Source organism: Nicotiana tabacum, chromosome 5 (genome assembly GCF_000715075.1).
Source record: "Nicotiana tabacum cultivar K326 chromosome 5, ASM71507v2, whole genome shotgun sequence".
Lineage (NCBI taxonomy): Eukaryota > Viridiplantae > Streptophyta > Magnoliopsida > Solanales > Solanaceae > Nicotiana > Nicotiana tabacum.
Genome location: NC_134084.1, coordinates 81,885,204 through 81,912,667, shown reverse-complemented (window position 1 = coordinate 81,912,667; position 27,464 = coordinate 81,885,204). Strand labels below are relative to the sequence as shown.

Below are 27,464 nucleotides of genomic sequence, written 5' to 3'. Positions count from 1 at the left end.
CTGACTATTTTTGAATGACCAATCCGAAAATTGGCTAGCCCGTGCTATTTTTTGGGCTCCACGACAAAGCCGGATCCACAACATAGAAGAGTAGAAAGCCCAATATTTGTTGGGCCGAACTATCACATTATAGCCTTGCCCCTTCCCCGAAACCTTGCTATAAAATTTCAAGGGTTTTGGCACACTCCATTCTCTGAAAACAACAACAACAATAGACAATAACAAAGACTCCTCCCGTAAGGTGAGCGGCTCCCTCCTTCTATCTGTATATGCAAACACAAAAATCAATCGAAATGCATTGTTATAGTTGTTAAATTTGTGCAGCAGGTGAAGAATCGGGGCAGAGAAGAAAAAATGGATGCATGTGTAGTAGTCGCCCTAGTAGATGCAACCGCAGAGAATAAGGTTCATAGTGATGTTATGCTTTTCAATCGCTGGACCTACGACGATGTCCAGGTACCTAAAAGAAGCTCATTTTCTTCATAGACACATGTCTATAACTGCTAATAACTCTTTCCTTTGCAAGTTTTTTTAATTTTATTTGCACAGGGAAAATTACAGCTTGTAGCACCTGAATATACAAATTTTGAAATTTGAAAAGTCACCTAGATCCAAGTTGAATGTAATTTATGTGTTCTTATCATACATGGAAAATTGCTGCTTATAGAGGTTGAGTATCAAAACTTTGAAATTTGAAGAATAAACTAATCTAGCTTGATAATTTGTTACATTGACTTTCCATAAATGGAAAATAGAAAACTGATTTTTCAACTTATAGGGCTAGGATAAAAAAGACTTGCAGTAAGATACTAATATGCCAGATGCAACAACAAACAACTAGACTTGAATTCCAAACAAGTTGGGCTGGCTATATGAACTCTCGCTATCTAAGTTGCTCCATATTAAGCACCTGAAGTTCTCTACATTTTATATCTAGCAGGACTAAGAGACTCCTAAGGATCATTGGACTTATAGTGAACTTACTAACATGACTAAAACTTGACTTTAGCAAATTGGTATCTTCTATATAGATTTTATCTTCCACTGCCATATTTTTCACTAGTTTGCACTAAATCCAAGAGATTATAAGATTTTAGAGACTACTTACTTCTATGTGATTTTAGGCTTACATGTCCCCTTTTAGAATGTTGCACTCCTATAGGTTAGTGCCAGCTAACCAAATAAGCTAATTTGGTGGGGAGGGGTATTAGGAGGGCGAATATTATAGGCAATATCTTTTAACTGGTTAGTCCCTGAAATAGAAGAAAACGTTGTTGCTACTCAGTAAAAGTGTAATTCTTTCTCAATAACATTTCGGAAGCGGAGAACATTGGGATTAATGCAGACTCTAGAGAGAGAGATAGAGAATTAAGTGGGCTAACTAAATACCAAGGTGATTGTTACTTCTATTTCTGCCTTTTTTACTTGAGTATTATTTTAAGTTTTCTATTAGCAAGGCTGAAACTTATCTTGAATGCAATTTGATAGATTTTTCCTTAACTATGATCTCACTTTTTGGTGAAGACTAATGACATCTCTGTTGAGGATTACATCACAACAACTATTTCCAAGCATCTAGTTTACCTTCCACACACAGCTGGCAGATACCATGCTAAGGGTTTCAGGAAGGCCCAGTGCCCAATTGTTAAGAGGCTCACTAGCTCTCTTATGATGCATGTACGGAACAACTGAAAGAAGCTAATGAATGTCCGCACCATCAAGCATGCAATGGTGATCATTCATTTGTTGACTGACCAGAACCCAATTCAAGTCATTGTTGATGCTGACATTAACAGGTGCACACTAATGATTGGCGCGTAATTCATTCACATATTCTTCAATATTTTATTTTTGTTTTGTTTTACATGTGGTTAACAGTCTGCCCATTGTGAAATGCTTCAGTATTTGCAGATATTGGTTTGGCCATTCTATATTTACAAATACTGAAATTTGAGTATCCCAAATGCTGTTGGATGATTTGAAATACTAGTTTGAGGAGTATCTCAAATAAAATAATGATTTTACTCACAAATCTTTAGATTTCTTAAAAATATTTTCTAAGTGTATTTCATGTCTAAATACAACATCAACTTTCAAATACTCTTTTTCAACTTCAACTTCAAATACCTTTTTTCCAAGTTCAATCAAATATTGTTCAAATACCCTACTGTTATATATGTATCACTGATAGCTTTGTCTTCTCCATTTGATCATATTAGTGGGCCAAGGGAAGATGCAACTCGTATTGGTCCAGCTGGTGTTGTGAGGCGTCAAGCTGTTGATATTTCTTCACTTCGTCGTGTTAACCAGGCCATTACCTTGCTGACAACTGGTGCACGAGAGAGTGCTTTTAGGAACATCAAGACTGTAACAACTCGGCCGATCGTTTTAAGAATTAACGCCTCGATCCCCTATTAACTGATTTTCCCGTATTTGTTTCAGCTATTTTGATTTGCCAGGATGATTTATTTTGAGTTTCGGAGTGTTTTGGGACACTTAGTCCCTAAAAGAGACTTTAAGCTTAATTTGGACCGTAGTCAGAGCAGTGTGAAAACAGCCTCGGAATAAAATTTTGTCGGTTCTTTTAGCTCCGTTGGGTGATTTCGGGCTTAAGGGCGTATTCGGATTGTGTTTTGGAGGTCCGTAGCTTATTTGGGTTTGAAATGCCGAAAGTTAAATTTTTGAAGTTTCCGGTTCGATGGTGAGATTTTGATATCTGGGCCGTAATGGAATTCCGGAAGTTGGAGTAGCTCCTTAGTGTTGAATGTGACGTGCGTGCAAAATTTCAGGTCATTCGGACAAGATTTGATAGACTTTTTGATCGAAAGCAGAATTTGGGAGTTTTTGGAGTTCTTAGGCTTGAATCCGATGTTAATTGGTGTTTTGATGTTGTTTTGAGCATTTCGAAGGTTGGAAAAAGTTTGAATGATTTTTTAAGATTTTGGCATGTTTGGTAGAGGTCCCGGGGGCCTCGGGTGTGTTTCGGATGCTCAACGGGTCATTTTTGGACTTAGAGAAGTTGCAGATTTTCTGCTATTGAGTTGCAGAGAAAAACTTCATCGTGTTCGCGAAAGGGTTCTCGCGTTTGCGTAGAGCATCTGGGTGAAGCATCTGAATCGTGCTTCGCGTTCGCGATGATGCCTCGCGTTCACGAAGGTATGGGCCCTTTGGTCTTCGCGTTCGCGACATGGTCCTCGCGTTCGCGTAGGGTCCGCCAGTGTAAGCTACGCGTTCGCGAGTGGACCCTCGCGTTTGTGAAAGAAGAAATATTGGCTAGTGATTTTTGTGCATCGCATTCGCAAAGAAGGAATTACCTAGGCAGATTATAAAGTTTTAAAATTGAGGGTTTAGCCATTTTTATCAAAACTAGAGTTTAGGAGCTCGGATTTGAATGAGATTTTGAGGGATTTTCAGAGATATCAATTGGTTAATGATTCCTAACTCCTTTTTGCTTATAACCCATTAATCTAAACGTGAATTCATCATCTAATTTCGGATTTGGAATGAGAAATTGGGAAAAATTTTGGAAAAGTTCTTAGGCCTCATTTTGGGGTTTTGATTAAGATTTTGGCATCAGATTTGAATAATTTTGGTATGGTTAGACTCGTGAGTGAATGGGGGTTCATAATCTGTAACTTTTACCCGATTCCGATATGTGGGCCCGGGGGACTTTTGGGGCATTTTTCTTAATTTCGCGTGTTAGCTTCGAATTAGTTAGTGGAATTAGTTACTTGAAGTTATATTTACATTATGCAATTGATTTGAATAGATTTGGTCCATTTGGAGTCGAGTACTCGTGGCAAGAGCGTGGTTTCAGGTTGATTTTGAGCCGGTTTGAGGTAAGTGGCTTGCCTAACCTTGTGTATAGGAACTCCCCTTAGGATTTGGTATTGTTGATATTTGAGATGCCTTGTACGTGATACCCAATTTTTTTCTATATATTTTAAATATGCATAAATACCTTCAAAATAGCATATATATGCATATATAAGCATGCACAAGGCTTTTATTATTTTTTCCATAATTTTAAGGGTTTAAATTGATTTATTTTCTCCCCTTTTATCCCTAAAATCCCCAATAATTATTTCCAAAATTATTGTTTTGATAATTAATTTATTTGATTTCTATACTTATGCCAAAATATGGCTAATGTAATTTTTATGTATTTTAACAATTACATTTAGTATTTTAAAGCTAAATTGCATATAATTACAATGTTAGTGCATTTTAAGATATAATTATATTTTATATGCATAAAATTGGCCCCTGTATTTTTAAAATGATAATTATGTATTTTAAATCATTTTGGAACCTTAAATTATTTTTCAGAAATTACCTATTATTTCTATAAATTAAAATAGGAAAAAACTGGCCAATTTTGGCTTTCAATCTTAGCCAAATCGGACTCCAATCCCAGCCCAAATTTTATTTTAATAACCCAATAACCCTGACCCAGATCTAATTACCCACTACCCGACCCAAGCCATCTTAAATCCTGGCCGTTGATCTTTTAGATCAACGACCCTCGTTCTTCCTTTCCTTCTTAATTCTAACATAGACCCTTACCCTAATCTCTGGTAATGCAAACCAACCCAAGAGTTAATCACTCTAGGTGCCCTAACGCACCATAATCCGTTAGGTGGCAACTCTTCAAATACCCAATTCCCAGAAGGAAATGAGTCATTACACCCCGTGAATGTCGAAACCCGGACTCCTCCCTGCGGAGGGAAAAAGAGCATGGCAACTCTGCTGGGGATATTTTTAGGCTCTTACCATAACGAACTTGTTTTTACAAATTAGTCCAAGCATGCTTATCCCATACCCTGCTCCCTTATCTGAATTTAACTGTTGTTTCTTTTAAGCATTTATAATTCTGAAAACTGACTTGTCTCTTGGTTTTCCTTTTCTTGTAACTGTCTTTTCAATTATTTAAATGTTGTATTTATTTTTCCTACGTGAAAATACTTGCTTACATGTTATTAACTGCTGCATAAATCATGATCCACATCATATTCCACTCGTGCATCTCAAATCCTATAGCAACGCTTTAATGAGTGGTTGCGCTCTTCCTATTTATTACCCTTAAATTCGGAAAGGCTTATTTGCAGTAAAACCAGTCGATCAGCGGTGCAGTCGATGGTTCCGTGCCTTCCCCCTCAAGTTGTCCGCTTGAGGGTACCAGTCTAAAACCCCATAGAAACCTTACTCTATTTAAATTGTGCATGCATCATGGTCAAACCTAGTTGGATCAGTTATGTTGTCCACATAATGATCCTTTAAGATAAGCCTTATCCAAAGTCCATCGGGTTTTCCATAATCCCAACGGAAGCAATCACGTTTTATGCATTAATTTGGAGGACTAAATGCCGATATACTGATCGTAAATGTATAAATAGTCGAGTCCGGTAGGGGCATGGCCTAACCCTTTTGTTTTGCAGAAAATGAGGTACGAAGTTCCCAGATTCAGTATGGTTAGCAATATCCCTCCATTGTTGCTAAATTGGTGGGAAGATCTCTCCTCAAGTGACAAGAAGCATGTGAAAAAGTACCTGAGTAACTTGCCTTCCCTGCTAGATATTGAACCAAACAAGAGATTGAGGCTGCTACCCTATTATGGGATAGTGAAAGGGCCGTGTTCCCGTTTCGGCAACATAGAAATGACACCGCTCCTAGAGGAAATAGGAGGACTCATAGGGTTAACTTGGGACAGTCCTGGGCTTTTGATACTGGAAAACCGTACAAGCAGGGGATTTTTGAAAATGATGGGGCTGAAAAAGAATGTCGACCTAGTGTGCCTGAAGGACTCCTACATACCTTTCGAATATCTCGACGAGAGTTATGGCCACAACAAGTCTTTCCGCACTTATTATGATGAGATCGCCCTCACTTCACTGGGTCACATCCACCGCAGAGTGTTCTTGTTCATCGTGTGCTTTCTGGGGATGATAATGTTCCCAATGAAAAAAGGAAGAATCCACACCAGGTTGGCCATGGTCGCCAAAACTCTGATGAAGGGGATTAATGGGCAAACATATACCATAGTCCCCATGATCATAGCTGATATCTATAAGGCCCTGGAATGCTATCAAATAGGGGTCCATCATTTCGAGGGCTGCAATTTATTGCTGCAATTACAGTTGTTGGAGCATCTCCAAAAGGTCGCTATCGCCAAAAATTTCCGCGAAGGTCTTGGAACGACCACATCGCTTTCCATCACCCTAAGAAGATGACCTACATTCTGGACAGATTTGCTCAGTCGGAAAGTTCCAGCGAATAGGCAAAGTTCTTCGACAATTTGACCGAGGAACAAGTGCAGTTGATGGTTGAATGGTTTCCAACAGACGAGTTCATTATCAGGTCTAGGGATGCTTCGCATTTTGTGTTGATCGGGTTGAGAGAGATATATCCATATGTCCCTATACGAGTTATAAGGCAAGTAGGCAGAAAGTAGGTTGTACCAAGGGTCGTCAAGATGAGTCATTTCAGGGCAGATTTCCAAGACGATGACATACCTTACAAGTGCCAAGATCAGCACATGCGGCACTACAAAATCATTGTAGAGAAAAGCACTGTTGAGCCAGACAGATATCATGCGGGGTGCGAGCCTCTCTACCCTACATGGTTGGAGGACAATCTGAAAGGAACGGTGACACTAGGGACTAGTCGAGGGAACAAAATCATAGACAAGGAAGTTGAAGCCCAAGTCAAATACAACAGGCTGCCCAAGAGAGTCCACGACTCTGAAAATGAGCATCAGGAGATACATGAGAGGAACATGAGGTTGATCGAGGAATGGAAAGATATGGCAGTCACCTCCAACAGAAAACTGGAATACCTGGAGTGAGGAATAGTGGAGCTGGAGGGCAAAGTCATAAAAAGGATTGAAAACTGTTAGAATGCTGAAGGAGCCGAGGGAGGACATTTGGACCGAGCCTACTTGCTGCTTGGACTACGCGAGCTGGGAGATCTGTTTGATGGAGTCCGGAAGATTGAATCTGGGGAAGGTCCTTCTGGGACCAAATAGATTAGATTTACTTGCTTTTCTTAAAATGTAATAAGGCCTAATGCCAATAGTGACTTGTTTTTTCCATTACGTTAGTGTCGTTTTTGGATTTGTCTACTTTTATATTATGAAATGAAGCATTTATTGGCATTTGAAATTCCCAAACTTTATTTGTCTCTAGGCCTACCTCGGGCACAATGAGGTTCCCAAATTAGGATACAAGTTTATATCTCGCACTATGTGGTTAAATACTGCAAATATTTCAGGATCCCCACTAACTTGTTACCTTTTGTTTTGTTTATTTTTATTATTATTCCTATACCCATAGGTTGGTTCATCCATACTGGCCTCATCAGCATATCATACCAGATCTAGAGGCCCTCCACCTCCTCCTCCTCCAAGCAACACAAAAAGCAGAGGGAAAGCAAAGATGGACGACTTAAGTGGAATACGAAAGGAAAACAGTGAGAACATAGAAACTTCCAATGGCCGCATTACTCCGGCCCCGAATGACCTGGTTTTGAGACTTGAACAAAAGATACTAGAACTACAAGGAGAACTTGAGCAGGTCCGCAATTTGGCAAACTTGTCACTCACCCTCAATGTCCCTGATATCCACCAACAGAACACAAAGTACCCAAAACCTCCTCAAAATACACAAAACCAACTGCTGCAAAATCCTACCATACCAAATCAATACGCAACTTCACCACAGAATATCAATCCATTGTCGATACCAACTCCACCACAACAACACCAACCAATCCTATACCCACCAACCACCACTTACCACACTCCCCAAAATACACCACCACTCATTCTAGATCCACAAAACTCTACCAATGACCATCACTATACCCAAGTTCTTGGCATCCATCAGAGCAACCCCATATACGTGGAAACTATACCACATTCCACCCATCCAATCTCCTGTGCATCGAAACCCTCCGAAAAGGACCTGCTCATTAAGAACATGGCCGAAGAACTCAAGAAGTTAACAAGTCGAGTTCAAGGTGTTGAAGGATATACGGGAATAGAAGGTTTGAACTATGAAGATCTGTGCATACAGCCCGATGTGGAATTGCCAGAGGGGTACAAACCTCCCAAGTTCAAAACGTTCGATGGTACATGTAATCCCAGGGTTCACTTAAGGACTTACTGTGACAAACTTGTAGGGGTTGGAAAGGATGAAAATATTCGAATGAAGCTCTTTATGAGGAGTCTTATTGGGGACGCGTTGTCTTGGTATATCAGCCAGAATCCCAAGAAATGGTCCAATTGGGTAAGCATGGCGTCAAATTTCATGGACCAGTTCAGGTTCAACACAGAAAATGCACCTGATGTTTTCTACATTCAGAATATCAAGAAGAAACCTACTGAGACCTTCCGCGAATATGCTACTCGTTCGAGGTCGGAAGCGGCTAAGGTCAGGTCCGCTTTGGACAAAGAACAGATGAATAAGTTCTTCGTCGGAGCACAAGATCTGCAATATTATGAGTGGTTGATGGTTATCGCAAATCACAAATTCTTGGATATCATCAAGCTCGGGGAAAGGATCAAGGAAGGAATCAAGAGCGGAATGGTAACAAATTTCAAGGCACTGCAAGCCACGAACAAGGCACTCAATCAGGTGGCATATTGGAGAAAAGAGAGGTTGGGGTAGTAATGGTGGCCCAAGGCCCAAGAACTCCACTCACATACCAAACACCCCTACCCACATACCAAACACCTCCACCTACATACCAAGCATCTCCACCTATATACCAAGCATCTCCACCTACATACTAAGCATCGCCACCCACATATCAACCTTCATCTCCCATATATTCCCAACCAGCCATTGTCCATCATACCTACAATTCCCTACCATCCCACTTACAATCACCACCAAATCGCCAAATTTATCCAAGACCAAGACCCAATTTCTACCGCAAGACACCCAGACAATACACCGCCATTGTTGAGCCCATCGACCAATTGTATGAAAGGTTAAAAGCTGCAGGTTACGTCACTCTTATTCCTATTGTGGCGCTAGAAAATCCATCTCAATGGGTTAATCCAAACAAAACCTATGCATACCACTCCGGTATGAAAGGGCACACCACTGTTGAGTGCCGAACATTGAAGGATAAGATCCCGACACTCATTGACAACAAGGTCATACAAGCGAAGGAAGTCGCACCTAATGTCCGCAACAATCCCCTCCCTAATCATAGAGGTGACGGTGTACATGTTATAGAAACAAATGAAGAATGGGACCCTATGGGGTCAATCAGGCTTATCCGAGAAGGCAATGACTTTAAGGTTACAGTTACACTTACTCCTATTGTGGTCCAGACTCAGACACCTATTGACGTTGAGGTAACTACATCTGTTCTATTCAAGGTGGAAGTAACTCCGCCCGCAACCACCTCTTCCCCATTTGAAGTAGAAGTGGTCACACTTTTACTGTGACGGTGTCAACCACATCCCCGTTCAACTCAAAGGAAATACCCTAGGATTATATCGCCGAGGCTCGGCATGAACAGAAGGCTAAGATAGAGAAATCTGATGCCGCACAAGGGATGGCTAGAACTGGAAGAGTCTACACACCTGAACACCTGGGAGGTTCAAGTAAGGATGCCACTTCTATGCTGCCTGTCATTGAGACCGGACCGGATGACTTGTGGAGGAAAGTACAGGTGAAAGAATATTCTGTTGTTGATCATCTAAACAAAGTCCCTTCTCAGATATCTATCTTGTCACTACTACAGAATTCAAAGGCACACAAGAACGCCTTGATGAAAGTACTGAGCGAGGCTTATGTACCCAATAACATCACTGGTGGAGAAATGGCCAATATGGTCGGTCAGGTGCTGGAGAGCCATAAGATTATCTTCTATGAAGATGAGCTACCTTCCGAAGGTTTGAATCACAATCAAGCATTGCATATCACAGTACAATTTGAAGATAAGTTCATTGTCAGGGTCCTGGTTGATGGAGGTTCTAGTCTGAATATTTGTCCACTGGATACCCTACAAAGGTTGGACAAGGGTTTCCATGAAATACGGACCGGAAGCATGAATGTAAAGGCTTTCGATGGGTCCTAGAGGGCCACGATCAGGGAGATCAACCTTTGCTTGTAGATGGGGCCGACTTGGTTCGACGTTGAATTCCAAGTGCTTAACATACCAGCCTCATATAATATTTTGTTGGGCCGCCCATGGATCCATGCTGCTGGAGCCGTACCCTTCACACTACATCAAGTCGTAAAATTTGAATGGAACCGTCAGGAGGTAATCATTAATGGAGATGGGAGTAACCCCATCTACACCAGTCAAACCATTCTGGCCATCAGATATAGAAGGAGGCTAGGAGGAGAAACCTATCACCACATTGAACGGGTCAATGCCATCGAGAAGGATAAGTGGTGGAGTAACAAAATAGACAACATACTGGCATGGTCTGGATATGAACCTGGAAAAGGGTTAGGAAAGAACCTCCAGGGTATCACCAAGCCGATACGACTGAAAAATCATGGTACCACCTAGGGCTGTTCATTCGTATCGGATATCCAAAATCCAAACTGATACATTCAATTTCGGATTTCGTATTTTGGATTGAATCGGATTTCGGATCGGATTCGTATTGGTATATTTTAATCCGATCCGAAATCCAAAATTCTTAGGGCATGTATAAATACTACACTTTAATTTCGAATAACTAGTACTTCCTTTACATCAACCTCCAAGTTCTTACCTTTACAATTACTAGATTTAGCTATATTGGCACCATAATACTCTCATAATTGCATAAACATGAATATTTCTTAATGTATTGCCTTTTTACAAAGAAAATATACATATTAGTTTAACTTTGAGGTATAATAATACGATCCGAAATCCGATCTGATCCAAACTTTAAAATCCGATCCAATTCGATATAATTCAGATCATACTCTAATTGCATTTTCTAGAATTCGAAATTCGAAATTCAAATCCGAAATGTGCTAAATCTGATCCGATCCGTGCACAACCCTCGTACCACCTTTGGGCTCGGATACCAGTATACATGGCAGGAGTACAGGGAATGGTTTCCTCCATAGCGTGGACCATATTACCCTCTTGAGCAACCGATACCCCATTTAGAACAGGCTTTCCATCAGGAGGACACAATATAGGGAACTACTGAAGAAGAAGCACTAGTTGGGCTGAAGGATCTATTCTTGGAAGATGAGGATATGGACTGCAGTGCCATAATTGAGGAGGAGGAGGAAGAAGGACTCTCCATTCAGACCGTGGCAAATGGAGTTGTTCTCAAAAGCTGAAACGCCACACCAAACCGAGCTCGCCGAGTCCCTGGGTAGCTGGACAGGATTTATGTCAATAGACGTTCTAGGGATTTAAAATTTCCAGCAATTTGTTTTAAGATTTCTTTGTTTCAAAATAAATGCTCGATTCACCGAGCCAAGCTTTGTTTGAACAATTTTCTCAGTTTTAATCAAATGCATTTATCCTTTATCATTATTCATTACTATTTTTTATAATTTTCCCTTCTATAGTGTTATTATTACTTTTCCTGATGAACCAGTGACTGTGACATGTAATGAGGCGACGCAACATGAGAATAGTGACTCAGAGGAAGAAGATGAGATACCCGAGGAAATTGTCGGCGAAGTTGAGAACGATGAAAACAAGCCTAAATCCAACTTGGACGAAACAGAAGCAGTAAATTTGGGAGACACCGAGAATGTCAAAGAGACCCACATCAACATTTATTTGTCACCAACAGGGAAGGAAGAATACATCCGTTTTCTAAAGGAATATGAGGACATATTCGCATGGTCATATGACGATATAACCGGTTTGAGCACATCTATAGTAGCTCACAAGTTGCCTACCAATCCCATGTGCCCGCCAGTCAAGCAGAAACTCAGAAAATTCAAACTAGACATGAGTTTAAAGATCAAGGAGGAAGTTACCAAATAGATCAAAGCCAAGGTTCTCAGTTGATTATCGGGATTTGAACAGAGCAAGTCCCAAAGATGACTTCCCATTGCCAAATATATACATCCTGATTGATAACTGCACCAAGCATGAACTCCAATCCTTTGTAGATTACTTCGCAGGTTATCACCAGATCTGGATGGATGAAGAAGATGCCGATAAGACAGCTTTTATTATGCCTTGGGGGTGTATACTGTTACAAGATGATGTCATTCGTTCTGAAGAATGTTGGGGCCACTTACATGAGGGCCATGACAACCATCTTCCATGATATGATACACAAAGAAATAGAGGTATATGTGGACGACGTCATTATCAAATCCAAAAGGGCCACGGATCACATAGGAGACTTGAGAAAGTTCTTCAACAGGCTCAGGAGGTACAATTTGAAGTTGAACCCCGCAACGTGTGCGTTCGGGTCCCCGCAGGAAAGTTACTAGGATTCATTGTCAGTCAACGAGGGATCAATCTAGATCTGACTAAAGTCAAAGCTATTCAAAAGTTACCACCACCCAAAAGCAAAAAGGACGTGATGAGCTTCCTAGGACGGCTCAACTACATCAGTCAATTCATAGCACAGTCCACAGTCATATGTGAACCCATCTTCAAGATGCTGAGGAAAGATGCTGAAACGAGCTGGACAGAGGATTGTCAGAAAGCTTTTGGCAAGATCAAGGAATACCTGTCCACACCGCCAGTTCTAGTTTCGCCAAAACTAGGACGACCTTTGCTGCTTTATCTATCCGTGTTAGATAGAGCCTTTGGATGTATTTTGGGACAACATGATGAGACAGGAAGAAAGGAGAAAGCCATATATTACTTAAGTAAGAAATTCATACCTTATGAAGCGCGGTATTCTCTGCTTGAACGCACTTGATGTGCTCTGACCTGGACAACCCAGAAGTTGAGGCATTATTTTTGTGCCTACACTACATACCTCATATCCAGGATAGATCCTCTATAGTACATATTTCAAAAGCCCATGCCTACGGGTAAGTTGGCTAAATGGCATATACTACTAAGTGAGTTCGACATCGTTTATGTAACTCAAAAGGCAGTCAAGGGACAAGCATTGGCAGATCACCTCACTGAAAATCCGGTAGAAGGAGAATACAAACCCTTGAAAACGCATTTTCCTAATGAAAAAGTATCATTCGTAGGAGAAGACATTACTGAAGCATATGACGGTTAGAGGATGTTCTTCGATGGAGCAGCAAATTTCAAAGGAGTAGGCATTGGAGCAGTTTTGGTGTCAGAAATGGGTCAGCATTATCCCGTATCTGCTAAACTCAGATTTCCCTACACCAACAACATGGCAGAATATGACGCCTGCATACTAGGGCTCAACATGGTCATCGACATGAACATCCAGGAGTTGTTGGTGATCGGCGATTTAGATTTGCTTATGCACCAGGTGCAAGGAGAATGGGCTACCAAGAATTCTAAGATATTTCCATATCTTCACCATGTGCAGGAATTGAAAAGGAGGTTCACGAAGATAGAATTCCGGCATGTGCCCAGAATTCAGAATGAGTTTGTCGACGCATTAGCCACTTTGTCATCAATGATACAGCATCCAGATAAGAACTATATTGATCCTATTCCGGTGAGAATCCATAATCAGTCGGCATATTGTGCTCATGTCGAGGAAGAAGTCTATGGAAAGCCTTGGTTCCATGACATCAAGGAGTACTTATCAAAAGGAGAATATATGGAGCACGCAAAACACATTCAGAAATGCACGCTCCGGAGATTGTCAAATCACTTCTTCCATAGCGGAGGGAACTTGTACAGAAGAACTTTGGATTTGGGTTTGCTAATGTGTGTCGACACAAAGGAAGCTTCTAAGCTACTTGAGGATGTGCATGCTGGGACATGTGGCCCGCATATGAATGGTTTCGTTCTGGCCAAGAAGATACTCAGGGCAGGTTACTTTTGGATGACCATGGAGACGGATTGTATTCAGTATGTTCGCAAATGCTTTCAGTGTCAAGTGCATGCCGACATGATAAAGGTTCCACCAAACGAGCTCAATGCAACAAGCTCACCTTGGCCGTTTGCCGCTTGGGGAATGGATGTTATTGGTCCGATTGAGCCCATGGATTCAAATGGACATTAGTTTATTCTGGTAGCCATTGATTACTTCACAAAATGGGTAGAAGTTGCATCTTACAAAGCTGTAACCAAGAAGGTCATCGCAAATTTTGTCAAGGATCGTATTGTCTGCCGATTCGGAGTTCCTGAGTCCATTATTACTGACAATGCCGGCAACCTCAACAGTGACCTGATGAAAGCTATATGTGGAACTTTCAAAATCAAGCACAAGAATTCCACCGCCTACAGACCTCAAATGAATGGAGCCGTAGAAGCCGCCAACAAAAATATTAAGAAGATACTAAGGAAAATGGTAGAGAATCACAAGTAGTGGCATGAGAAGTTACCCTTTTCTCTGTTAGGGTACCGCACCACAGTTCGCACGTTAATTGGGGAAACCCCCTACATGCTGGTTTATGGTACCGAGGCTATCATCCCAGCCGAGGTAGAGATTCCTTCTTTAAGAATCATACAGGAAGCTGAACTCAGCGATGGAGAATGGATAAGAAGTCTCTATAAACAATTGGCCCTTATCGATGGAAAGAGGATGAACAATTATGCCACAGCCAACTCCATCAGAACAGAATGTTTAGAGCTTTCAACAAAAGTGTCAAACCAAGACAGTTCTCACCTAGGCAGTTGGTATTGAAGAAGATTTTTCCACACCAAGATAAAGCCAAAGGGAAATTCTCTCCCAACTGGAATGTTCCGTATATGGTTCATAGAGTACTAACAAGAGGAGCACTCATACTTATAGAGATCTAGCCAAAACCAATCAATTCAGACGCAGTCAAGAGATACTATGCCTAGAATCATTTCACATTTCCTTTCTGATGTAATTGAACTACGCTTGACCTGATTCCCGTTTAAGAGGGGATATGTAGGGAGCCTTATGGGTTCGTTCATATAATAATAAAATTTTCATTCCCCCCCCCCCCAAAATTAGAAACTGGGGCAGAATTTTGAGGAGGATCCTCAAAATTCAGGAGGAAGTCTAGCCAATGCCGACGCGCGTCAGGAAGCCAGTAATCAGTCAAGAACTGGGGAAGAATTTTGAGAAGGATTCTCAAAATTCTGAAGAAGATTCAGCAAGGTCCGTCATTCGCAAATGGTTAGAAATCATCTACCAAACTGGGGCAGAATTTTGAGGAGGACCCTCAAAATTCCAACATAAGAAAGCTGCAATGCCTTTCAAATGTGTCACAGTCGCTAGTTCATCAAAAGTTACTTGAGATATCAATACACTTCCAAAATAATTCTATTTTTATCAATGAATGCATATTTTTCGAAAATTCTATTTTTTATAACAGTCAGGTGCTACCTAGGGTAACTCGAAGGGGGCTTCCAGAGCGGAGCAAAGCAAGGCCGGCAGACGAAGCAAGAACCAACCTCCCCTCATGAAACTTACGATTTATTTTGAACGCGGGCACATTTGACGATAGCATTCATACACAAAGCAAATTCACGATCAATCTGGCCATTAGACGTTAAACCTATCCTAGCTAAAATATGCTCTACCCTTATCTGTTATTTTCTCTTTGCATGAGTCTAATCTTTGACTTCATATCTGCATGAGTCTAATCCGTGACTCTGTATTTGCATGAGTCTAATCCTTGACTCCATATTTTCATGAGTCTAAGCCCTGACTCCACATTTGCATGAGTCTAATCCTTGACTCCATATTTGCATGGGACTAAGCCATGTCCCAAATCTTGCACGAGGTTAAGCCTTGCCTCTATTTTGCATAAGGCTAAGCACTGCCTTCCATTTGCATGGGACTAAGCCATGTCCCAAATCTTGCATAAGTTTAAGCCTTACATCTATTTTGCATAAGGATAACCATTGTATTCCATTTGTATGGGACTAAGCCCTATTCAGCATCTTGCATCAGTCTAAGCCCTGACTCCATATTTGCATAAGGCTAAGCGCTGCCTTCTCTTTGCATGAGACTAAGCTCTGTCTCCAATCCTGCATGAGTCTAATCCCTGACTCCATATTTGCATGAGTCTAATCTCTGACTCCATATTTGCATGAGTCTAATCTTTAACTCCATGCTTGTATGAGACTAAGCCCCGTCTCCAATCTTGCATGAGTCTAAGCCCTAACTCCATATTTGCATGAGGCTAATCCTTGCCTCCCCACTTGCACGGGACTAAGCACTGTCCCTCTTTGCGCCAATATTGCTCCATTTTCTACTACTATCTACTTGCTTTTCAATCAGGCTAAGCTCTGCCTTGCACTTCAAAAGACTATACCTTGTCCTGTTACATCATATTATTGCATATCATAGGCTGAAACATCGCCAATCTATCCAAAGGCGTCATAGTCTAAAGGCACCATCCTCATAACCTGAAGACACCATGTCATGGCCTGAGGATCTCTCAAATTTACATATCATTATTCAAAGGCGTCATGGTTCGGAGGCACCATTTTCATGGCCCAAGAACATCATTTCATGGCCTACGAATCCCTTATTAAAAAATTCATGGACCAGGACGTCATGGTCCAAGGACATCATCTTTAACCGTCCGAAGACAACCTTCATTGTCCAAAGGGAATTTGCATCATGTTTAAATTCTTACAAATACGTTTGTAGCATCTTTTATCTACAGGTAAATAGTAAGCAATCGCAATCCTAGCAGGAGCGATCTCACTCCAGTTCCCTCTGACCATCCCAATCGTAGCCGCTTCCATATCTCATGTCCGTTCTTACAATAATTTCATCGGCATACTCCGCGGGTGAATCCAGAACTATGCATGGCCTGATTCCTGTAAAACCAGGAATATGTAGGAAACTCAGAAACCGGATCTCGGCCTCTGTCTTTCAAAATATCTCATCCGGTCAAAATTGGCCATTCATCCTTCCCGGGTAAAGAGAGGCAGCTATTGATACCCAATTTTTCCCTATATATTTTAAATGTACATAAATACCTTCAAATAGCATATATATGCATATATATGCATATATAAGCATGCACAAGGCTTTTATTATTTTTCCCATAATTTTAAGGGTTTAAATTAATTTATTTTCTCCCATTTTATCCATAAAATCCCCAATAAGTATTTCCAAAATTATTTTTTAGATAATTAATTTATTTGATTTCTATACTTATGCCAAAATATGGCTAATGTAATTTTTATGTATTTTACAATTACATTTAATATTTTCTAAACTAAATTGCATATAATTGCAATGTTAGCCCATTTTAAGATATAATTATATTTTATATGCATAAAATTGGCCCCTATAGTTTTAAAATGATAATTATGTATTTTAAATCATTTTGGCACCTTAAATTATTTTCTAGAAATTACCTATTATTTCTATAAATTAAACTAGGGAAAAACTGGCTATTTAAATAATAGCCAGATTTGGCTTTCAATCTTAGACAAATCGGACCCTAATCCTAGCCCAATTTTTATTTTAATAACTCAATCAACCCCGACCCAGACCTAATTACCCACTACCCGACCCAAGACATCTTAAATCCTGGCCGTTGATCTTTTAGATCAATGACCCTCGTTCTTCCTTTCCTTTTTAATTCTAACAGAGACCCTTACCCTAATCTTTGGTAATACAAACCAACTCAAGAGTTAATCAGTCTAGGTGACCTAACACACCATAATCCGTTAAGTAGCGACTCTTCAAATACCCAATTCCCAAAAGGAAATGAGTAATTACACCCCATGAATGTCGAAACCCGGATTCCTCCTAGCGGAGGGAAAAAGGAGGCGATGACACCTTGTACGTGAGGTGACGAGTGCGTACATGTGCTAATTGTTGAAAAATCCTATTTTCATTAAGTAACTATAACTGTGTTTTTCTTTCTTGTTGTATATTACTTGCAATTTAAGCCTACTGTTAGTTTAGGGAAGTATGTCTAAGTGACTTAATTGCTTTACTTGTTAAAACTGCTTTATTTGAATTCTGTGCAGCATGCTAGGTTAGAAATGCCTGTTTTACCTTGGTATGAAATTTGATTAAATTGAATATTCTTCGTGTTGCTGCTGTGTGTTTACTTTGGGACTACGGGACGGTATCCCGGGAGATTTCCCTGTTTGTTTACTTTGGGACTACGGATCGATATTCCGGTAGATCCCCCTGCACATTTATATTTGGGACTACGGGACAACACCTGGTAGATCCCCTATACTGGATATTTACTTTGGGACTACGGATTGATATTCCGGGAGTTTCCCCTACATCTTTATGATTCAGACTACGGGACGGTATCCCAGGAGATCCTCTAGACATTTACATTTGAGACTACGGAACGGTATCCCGGGAGATCCCATGTTGCTATTTCTGTGTACTGAGTTAGATTGCTTCTGTGTTTTTATTTGTTATAGATTGTTAGAACTTAAATTATATTGTCGTATTCTATACTGTTTTACCTTATTTTTCATCTATAATCAGTAGGGCCCTGACTTTCCTTGTTACTACCCGACCAAGGTTAGACTTGGCACATACTGAGTACTGTTGTGGTGTACTCATGCCCTTCCTGCGGATGTTTTTCATGTGTAGATCCAAGCTCTCCGGCTTATCCCTACCATCCTTGAGGCGAGGCGATTCTTCAGAGACTTCGAGGTATATTTGCCGTGTCCGTAGACCGAGGAGTCCCTCTCCATTCTCTCTTGTAGTTACAGCCCTTCTGTATTTACTTTGATTTAGACATTTCTGGAGTTAGAGCACTATGTAGTATTCTTAGCTTGTGATTTCATGAGATTTTGGGTTTTGGGAGATCTTTTCAGTTGAGAGTGTGTATTTGTATATGCCAAGCGACATCTTAAACGTTTCCATTATGTTTATCCGCGGTTTCTATTAGTTTTTATCTATTGTTCTCCCTTTTCCACAAATTGTTAGGCTTACCTAGTCGTAGAGACTAGGTGCCATCACGATAGTTCACGGAGGGTGAACTGGGTTCCTGACAAGTTGGTATCAGAGCTCTAGGTTCATTGGAGTCATGAATCACAAGCCGGTTTATTAGAGTCTCGCGGATCGGTACGGAGACATTTGTACTTATCTACGAGAGGCTATGTAACTGTTAGGAAAATTTCACTTCATTTGATTTCCTTTTCGTGCAAGATTTTTGATATCACAATTCTAAACTTCTGTCTTCTATTCTCTCACAAATGGTGAGGACACGTGCTACCGGAGATGACCAGGCACCCTCGCCCCCTACTAGAGCTGTCAGAGGTTGGGGCCAGGGTAGAGGCCGAGGACGTGCTCGTGGTGCAGCCAGAGCACCCGTGCGAGCTACCACAAAGGAGCCACCAGTAGCTCTAGCCAGAGTCCAGGAACCTGATACGCCTACTACTACTATTCCAGCTCTTCAGGAGACTCTTGCACAGTTTGTGAGCATGTACACCACTCTAGCTCAGGCCGGGCTAATTCCCCTTACTGCAGCCACATCCCAGGTCGGGGGAGGAGCACAGACTCCCGTCACCCGCACTCCTGAGTAGTGAGTCCAGGTTGATCAGATCCTAGAGGTTATACTAGTACTGCCTGCAGTTCCAGATCAGCCCGAGGACAGGGCAGCGGCTTCAGAGGATGAGCAACGGAGGCTTGAGAGGTTCAAGAAGTATAAGCCTCCTATATTCAGTGGTTTAGCATCAGATGATGCCTTGGGACTTTAGGAGGAGTTTCACCGTATCCTCCACACTATGGGTATATCAGGATCGAGTGGGGTTTCTTTCACTGCCTTCCAGCTTCGAGGAGCCGCCTACCAGTGGTGGCGTACTTTTGAGTTGGACAGTCCAACTGAGGCAGCATCCCTTGCTTGGATTCAATTTTCAGATATGTTCCTGAGAGAGTTTGTTCCTCAAAGCCTCACGGATGCATGGCGCGTAGAGTTTGAGCATTTGCACCAGGGCACTATGATTATTTCGGAGTATGTTGTCCATTTCACTGACTTGGCTAGGCATGCACCACCTTTGGTGGCTACAGTTCGTGAGAGGGTTCGACTGTTTATTGAGGGGCTCATTCCCAGCATCAGGTCTAGCATGGATCGTGAGTTAGAGATAGATATTTCTTATCAGCAGGTGGTGAGCATTGCTAGGAGAGTAGAGCGTATGCATGCTCGGGATAGAGAGGAGAGGAAGGCCAATAGGTCTCGAAAGTCGGGCCATTATTCCGGTGCCCGTGCTCCAGCTGTAGGTTGTCATGGTAGGGGTTATATGAGTCGCCCCGTTCATTCAGCTCTTCCAGCAGCCAGCGATATTCCAGCTCCTCCTAAACCTCAAGAGCCTTATTATGCACCTCCAGTATCTAATGCGCCTCCTGCATGGGGTGCTTTCAGTGGTCAGTCCATCAGACCTAGACGAGCCAGTCACTGCCACCACGTCCTCCCAGAGCTTGTTTTGAGTGTGGTGACACACGCTATATGGTGAGGGATTGCCCCAGACTTAGGAGGGGTGCACCTCTATAGAATCCTCAGCCACAGCATGCCCTACAGAGTTCCCAGGCTATGGTTTCAGCACCAGTTGCCACCCCACCTGCTCAGCCAGCTAAAGGTAGAGGTCGGGGAAGTAGAGGTCACCCTATAGAGGGAGGCCAGACCAAATATTATGCCCTTCCTGCCCGTACTAAGGCTGTCACCTCCGATTCTATCATCATATGTATTGTCTTGGTTTGTCATAGAGATACATCGGTTCTATTAGATCCAGGCTCCACTTATTTTTATGTGTCTTCTTATTTTGCCCCGCATTTGGGCGTATCTTGGGATTCTTTGAGTTCCCCTATTTATGTTTCTACTCCCGTGGGGAATTCTCTTATTGTGGATCGCATTTATCGGTCATATTTGGTTGCTCTTAGTGGTTTTGATACCAGAGCCGATTTATTGTTGCTCAGCATGGTGGATTTCGATGTTATCTTAGGTATGGACTGGTTGTCGCCCCATTATGCTATTCTTGATTGTCACGCCAAAACTGTGGCGTTGGCTTTTCCAGGTATACCGCGAGTAGAGTGGAGGGGTACTTTAGATCACACTCCCAGTAGAGTTATTTCTTTCCTTAAAGCTCAGCGAATGGTTGAGAAGGGGTGTGACGCGTAGCTGGCCTATGCGAGAGATGTTAGTGTTGATACCCCTACAGTTGATTCAGTCCCAGTAGTACGAGACTTCCCTGATGTGTTTCCAGCTGATCTTCCGGGTATGTTACCCAACAAAGATATTAATTTTGGCATTGATCTGTTGCTGGGCACTCAGCCCATTTCTATTCCTCTGTATCATATGGCCCTCCTAAGTTGAAGAATTTGAAGGATCAGTTACAAGAATTTCTTGGTAAGAGTTTTATTCGGCCCAGTGTATCACCTTGGGGTGCTCATGTCTTGTTTGTTAAGAAAAAGGATGGTTCTATGCTTATGTGCATTGATTATCGCAGTTGAACAAAGTTACAGCGAAGAACCAGTATCCTTTGCCTTGTATTGATGATCTATTTGACCAGTTACAGAGTGCACGAGTGTTTTCTAAGATTGACTCGCCTTCAGGTTACCATTAGTTGAAGATTCGGGAGCTAGATATCCCAAAGACTGCTTTTAGAACTCGGTATGGTCATTACGAGTTCCTTGTTATGTTGTTTGGGCTGACAAGTGCCCCAACAGCCTTCATGCATTTGATTCACAGTATGTTCCGACCATATCTTGACTCGTTCGTCATTGTCTTTATTGATGATATTTTGGTATACTCCCGGAGTCGGGAGGATCATGAGCAACACCTGAGGATAGTGCTTCAGACTTTGAGGAAAAAAAGTTATATGCAAAGTTCTCGAAATGTGAGTTTTTGTTGGATTCCGTGGCACTCTTGGGTCACTTGGTATCGAGAGAGGGTATATAGGTGGATCCGAAGTAGTGCAGAGTTGGCCTAGACCATCCTCAGCTACAGAGATCCGCAGTTTTCTTGGCTTGGCAGGTTATTACCGTCAATTCGTTGAGGGGTTTTCATCTATTGCAGCTTTATGACCAGGCTGAACCAAAAGGGTGCTCCATTCCAGTGGACGAAAGAGTGTGAGGCGAGCTTCCAGAAGCTCAAGACAAATTTAACTATAGCCCTAGTTTTAATATTGCCAATAGGTTCAGGGTTCTATACACTCTATTGTGATGCCTCGAGGATTGGCCTTGGAGCAGTATTGATGTAGGATGGTAGGGTGATTGCCTACGCATCCAGTTAGTTGAAGGTACATAAGAAGAATTATCCTGTCCATGATCTCGAGTTAGTTGCTATTGTCCACGCATTGAAGATCTGGCGTTATTATTTATATGGTGTTCCTTGTGAGATCTATTCTTATCACCGGAGTTTGCACCACCTGTTCAAGCAAAAGGATCTTAATTTGTGCCAGAAGAGGTGGTTAGAGCTGTTGAAGGACTATGATATCACTATCTTATATCACCAGGGCAAGGCCAATGTGGTGGCCGATGCTTTGAGTTGCCGGGCGGAGAGTGTGGGGAGTTTGGCTTATTTACCAGTAGCGGAGAGGCCTATGGCGATGGATGTTCAGGCCTTAGCCAACCAGTTTGTGAGATTGGATCTTTCGGAGCCCAGTCGGGTTCTAGCTTGCATGGTCTCTCGGTCTTCCTTATTTGATCGTATCAGGGAGCGTCAGTATAATGACCCTCATTTCCTCGTCCTCGAGGACAAGGTTCTGCATGGTGATGCCAAAAATGTAACTATTGGTGATGACGGGGTATTGAGGATGCAGGGTCGGGTATGTGTACCCAATGTTGAGGGGCTTCGAGAGTTGATTCTAGAGGAGGCCCATAGTTTGCGGTATTCCATCCATCCGGGTGCCGCGAAGATATACCAGGATTTGAGGCAGCACTATTGGTGGAGGCGGATGAAGAAAAATATAGTTGGGTTTGTAGCTCGGTGCCTCAATTGTGAACAGGTGAAGTATGAGCACCAGAGATCGGGTGGTTTGCTTCAACAGATAGAGATTCCGGAGTGGAAGTGAGAGCGGATCACCATGGACTTCATAGTTAGGCTCCCACAGACCTTGAGAAAGTTTGATGCCATTTGGGTGATTATGGATCGGCTGACCAAGTTCGCACACTTCATTCCTATGTGTACTACCAATTCTTTGGAGCAGTTGGCGGAGATTTATATCCGGGAGATTGTTAGCCTGTATGGTATTCCAATTTCCATCATTTCAGACAGAGGTACTCAGCTCACATCACGGTTGTGGAGGGCCGTATAGTATGAGTTAGGTACTCGGGTGGAGTTGAGCACAACATTTCACCCCCAGACGGATGGACAGTTTGAGCGCACTATTCAGATTCTTAAGGATATGCTCTATGCATGTGTGATAGAGTTTGGAGGTTCTTGGGCAGTTCTTGCCACTGACGGAGTTTGCCTACAACAATAGTTATCAGTCCATAATTCAGATGGTACCATATGAGGCCTTGTATGGTAGGAGGTGTAGATCCCCGGTGGGTTGGTTTGAGCTGGGTGAGGCTAGATTATTGGGCACATACTTGGTTCAGGATGCTTTGGAGAAGGTTAAGGTGATTTAGGATAGACTCCGTATAGACAAGTCCAGACAGAAGAGTTACGCAGACTGGAAGGTTCGTGATGTTTCCTATATGGTTGGAGAGCGGGTTTTGCTTTGGGTTTCGCCTGTGAAGGGCGTTATGAGATTTGGGAAGAAAGGGAAGTTGAGTCTGAGGTTTATTGGTCCTTTTGAGATATTGAGACATGTTGGGGAGGTTGCTTATGAGCTTGCCTTACCTCCCAACTTGGAAGGAGTTCATCCGGTATTTCATGTTTCGATGCTACGAAAGTATCACGGTGATCCGTCGCACGTATTGGACTTCAGTTCAGTCCAGTTGGACAAGGATCTATCTTATGATGAAGAGCCAGTGGCAATATTGGATAGGCAAGTTCGGAAGCTGAGGTCAAAGAACATTGCATTAGTGAAGATTCAGTGGTGAGCTCAGCCGGTCGATGAGGCGACCTGGGAGACCGAGTAGGATATGCGCAGCCGTTACCATCATCTTTTTACCACTTCAGGTATGTCTCTATGCTCGTTCGAGGACGAACAAATATTTTAAGAGGGGGAGGATGTAACGACTCGGCCGATTGTCTAACGTCCCAATCCCATATTAACTACTTTCCCCGTGTTTGTTTCTGCTATTTTGATTTGCCGAGATAATTTGTTTCGAGTTTCGAAGTGTTTTGGGACACTTAGAGAGTTTAAGCTTTAGAATTTGGACCGTAGTCGGAGCAGTGTGAAGACAGCCTCAGAATGGAATTTTGTCGGCTCCGTTAGCTCCGTTGGGTGATTTCGGGCTTAGGGGCGTGTTCGGATTATGTTTTGGAGGTCCGTAGCTTATTTAGGCTTGAAATGCCGAAAGTTGAATTTTTGAAGTTTCTGGTTCGATGTAAGATTTTGATATTAGGCCGGAATGGAATTTTGGAAGTTGGAGTAGCTCCGTAGTGTTCAATGTGACGTGCGTGCAAAATTTCAGGTCATTCAGACGAGATTTGATAGACTTTTTGATCGAAAACGGAATTTGGGAGTTTTTGGAGTTCTTAGGCTTGAATTTGATGTTAATTGGTGTTTTGATGTTGTTTTGAGCGTTTCGAAGGTTGGAACAAGTTTGAATGATGTTTTAGTATTGGTTGGCATGTTTGGTTGAGGTTCCGGGGGCCTCGGGTGTGTTTCAGATGCTCAACGGGTCATTTTTGGACTTAAAGAAGTTGCAGATTTTTTGCTGTTGTGTTGCAGAGAAAACCTTCATCGCGTTCGCGAGAGAGTTCTCGCGTTCGCATAGAGCATCTGGGTGAAGCAGCTGAATCGTGCTTCGCGTTCGCGATGATGCCCCGCGTTCGCGAAGGTATGGGCCCTTTGGTCTTCGCATTCGCGACATGGTACTCGCGTTCGCAAAAGAGGAAATACTGGCTAGTGATTTTTGTGCATCGCGTTCGCGACAATGGTCTTGTGTTCGCGAAGAAGGAATTACCTGGGCAAATTATAAAGTTTCAAAATCAAGGGTTTAGCCATTTTTATCAAAACTAGAGTTTGGTAGCTCGGATTTGAACGAGATTTTGAGAAATTTTCAGAGATATCAATTGGGTAATGATTCCTAACTCCTTTTTGCTTATAACTCATTAATTTAAACGTGAATTCATCATCTAATTTCGGATTTGGAGTAAGAAATTAGGGGAAAATTTGGAAAGGTTCTTAGGCCTAATTTTGGGGTTTTGATTAAGATTTTGGCATCGGATTTGGATAATTTTGGTATGGCTAGACTCGTGAGTGAATGGGGGTTCATAATCCGTAACTTTTACCCGATTCTGAGACGTGAGCCCAGGGGACTTTTTGGGTAATTTTCTTAATTTCGCGTGTTAGCTTCAAATTAATTAGTGGAATTAGTTACTTGAAGTTATATTTACATTATGCAATTGATTTGAATAGATTTGGGCCATTTGGAGTCGAGTACTCGTGGCAAGAACGTGATTTCGAGTTGATTGAGCTGGTTCGAGGTAAGTGGCTTGACTAACCTTGTGTGGGGGAGACTCCCCTTAGGATTTGGTATTGTTGAGATATGAAATACCTTGTACGCGAGGTGACGAGTGCGTACATGTGCTAATTGTTAAAAAATCCTATTTTCATTAAGTAGCTATAACTGTGTTTTTCTTCCTTGTTGTACATTACTTGCAATTTAAGCCTACTGTTAGTTTAGGGAAGCATGTCTAAGTGACTTAATTGCTTTACTAGTTCAAACTGCTTTATTTGAATTATGTGCAGCATGCTAGGTTAGAAATACCTGTTTTACCTTGGTATGAAATTGGATTGAATTGAATATTCTTCGTGTTGCTGCTGTGTGTTTACTTTGGGACTACGGGACGGTATCCCGAGGGATTACCCTGTTTGTTTACTTTGGGACTACAGATCGGTATTCCGGTAGATCCCCCTACACATTTATATTTGGGACTACGGGACAACACCTGGTAGATATCCCTTGTACTAGATATTTACTTTGGGACTACGGATTGGTATTCCAGAAGTTTCCCTGCATCTTTATGATTCGGACTACGGGATGGTATCCCCGGAGATCCTCTGGACATTTACGTTTGGGACTATGGGACAGCATCCCGAGAGATCCCTTGTTGCTATTTCTGTATACTGAGTTAGATTCCTTCTGTGTTTTTATTTGTTATAGACTGTTAGCACTTAAATTATATTATCATATTCTATATTGTTTTACCATATTTTTCATCTATAATCAGTAGGGCCCTGACTATCCTCGTTAATATCCGACCGAGGTTAGGCTTGGCACTTATTGAGTATTGTTGTGGTGCACTCATGTGCTTCCTGCGCATGTTTTTCATGTGCAGATCCAGGTTCTTCGGCTCAGCCCTACCTTAGGCGAGGCGATTCTTTAGAGACTTCAAGGTATATCTGCCGCGTCCGCAGACCGAGGAGTCCCTCTCCATTCTCTCTTGTAGTTCCCTTCTGTATTTACTTTGATTTAGACATTTCTGGAGTTAGAGCATTATGTAGTATTCTTAGCTTGTGATTTTATGAGATTCCGGATTTTGGGAGATCTTTTCAGTTGGGAGTGTGTATTTGTATATGCCGAGCGACATCTTAAACGTTTCCATTATGTTTATCCGCAGTTTCTATTAGTTTTTATCTGTTGTTTTCCCTTTTCCGCAAATTGTTAGGCTTACCTAGTCGTAGACACTAGGTGTCGTCACGATAGTTCACGGATGGCGAACTGGGGTCTTGACAAAAACCATAGCTGAGTGCCTTGCAGATGAACTCATCAATGCTGCCAAGGGTTCTTCAAATAGGTAAAAGGTTGAGATTTTGAGTGCATACTTGATTGGCAGGGGCGTATACAGGAATTTTTGGAAGCGGTGTCGAAATTTATAAAAGAACGAGAATAATAACTTTAATTATCATACTTTTACAAAAAAAAAAATAGTCTTAGTCTATTGGTTTTGTTGAGTCCCAAGTAAAAAGGGTTCTGAGTTCAATTCTACTTCATCACAATTTTTAACTATAAAGGCTCTCTCAAATATTAGCAAAAAAATTTGCTAATGGAGATTCGAACCTCTAACCTCTTAGAGCAAAATCAAACATATAACCAACATGCCAAGAAACAACTTATGTTAAGTGGTGTCATTTTTTCCTACTTACTCGTTTTCTCACAGTATTAATATATATATTTAGTAAAATAAAATTCGACGAAGCGGTGTCACGTGACACCACTTTGCAATTCGTGCTTTCCGCCCCTGTTGATTGGTTCACCTTTCTTTCCAACTCAGTTTCTTTGGATATGTGCGATTTTATTGCTTACTCCTGTGAAAGATTTTTGTTTCTGCAGCTATGTCATTAAGAAGAAGGATGAGATTGAAAGAGTTGCCAAGGCCAACCGTTGA

The 27,464-nt window shown here is 41.8% G+C and overlaps 1 pseudogene; it reads left to right on the top strand.

The window, feature by feature from the left end:
* The first annotated feature begins 354 nt into the window (after positions 1–354).
* Positions 355–27,464, top strand: LOC107793560 (small ribosomal subunit protein uS7-like; annotated as a pseudogene).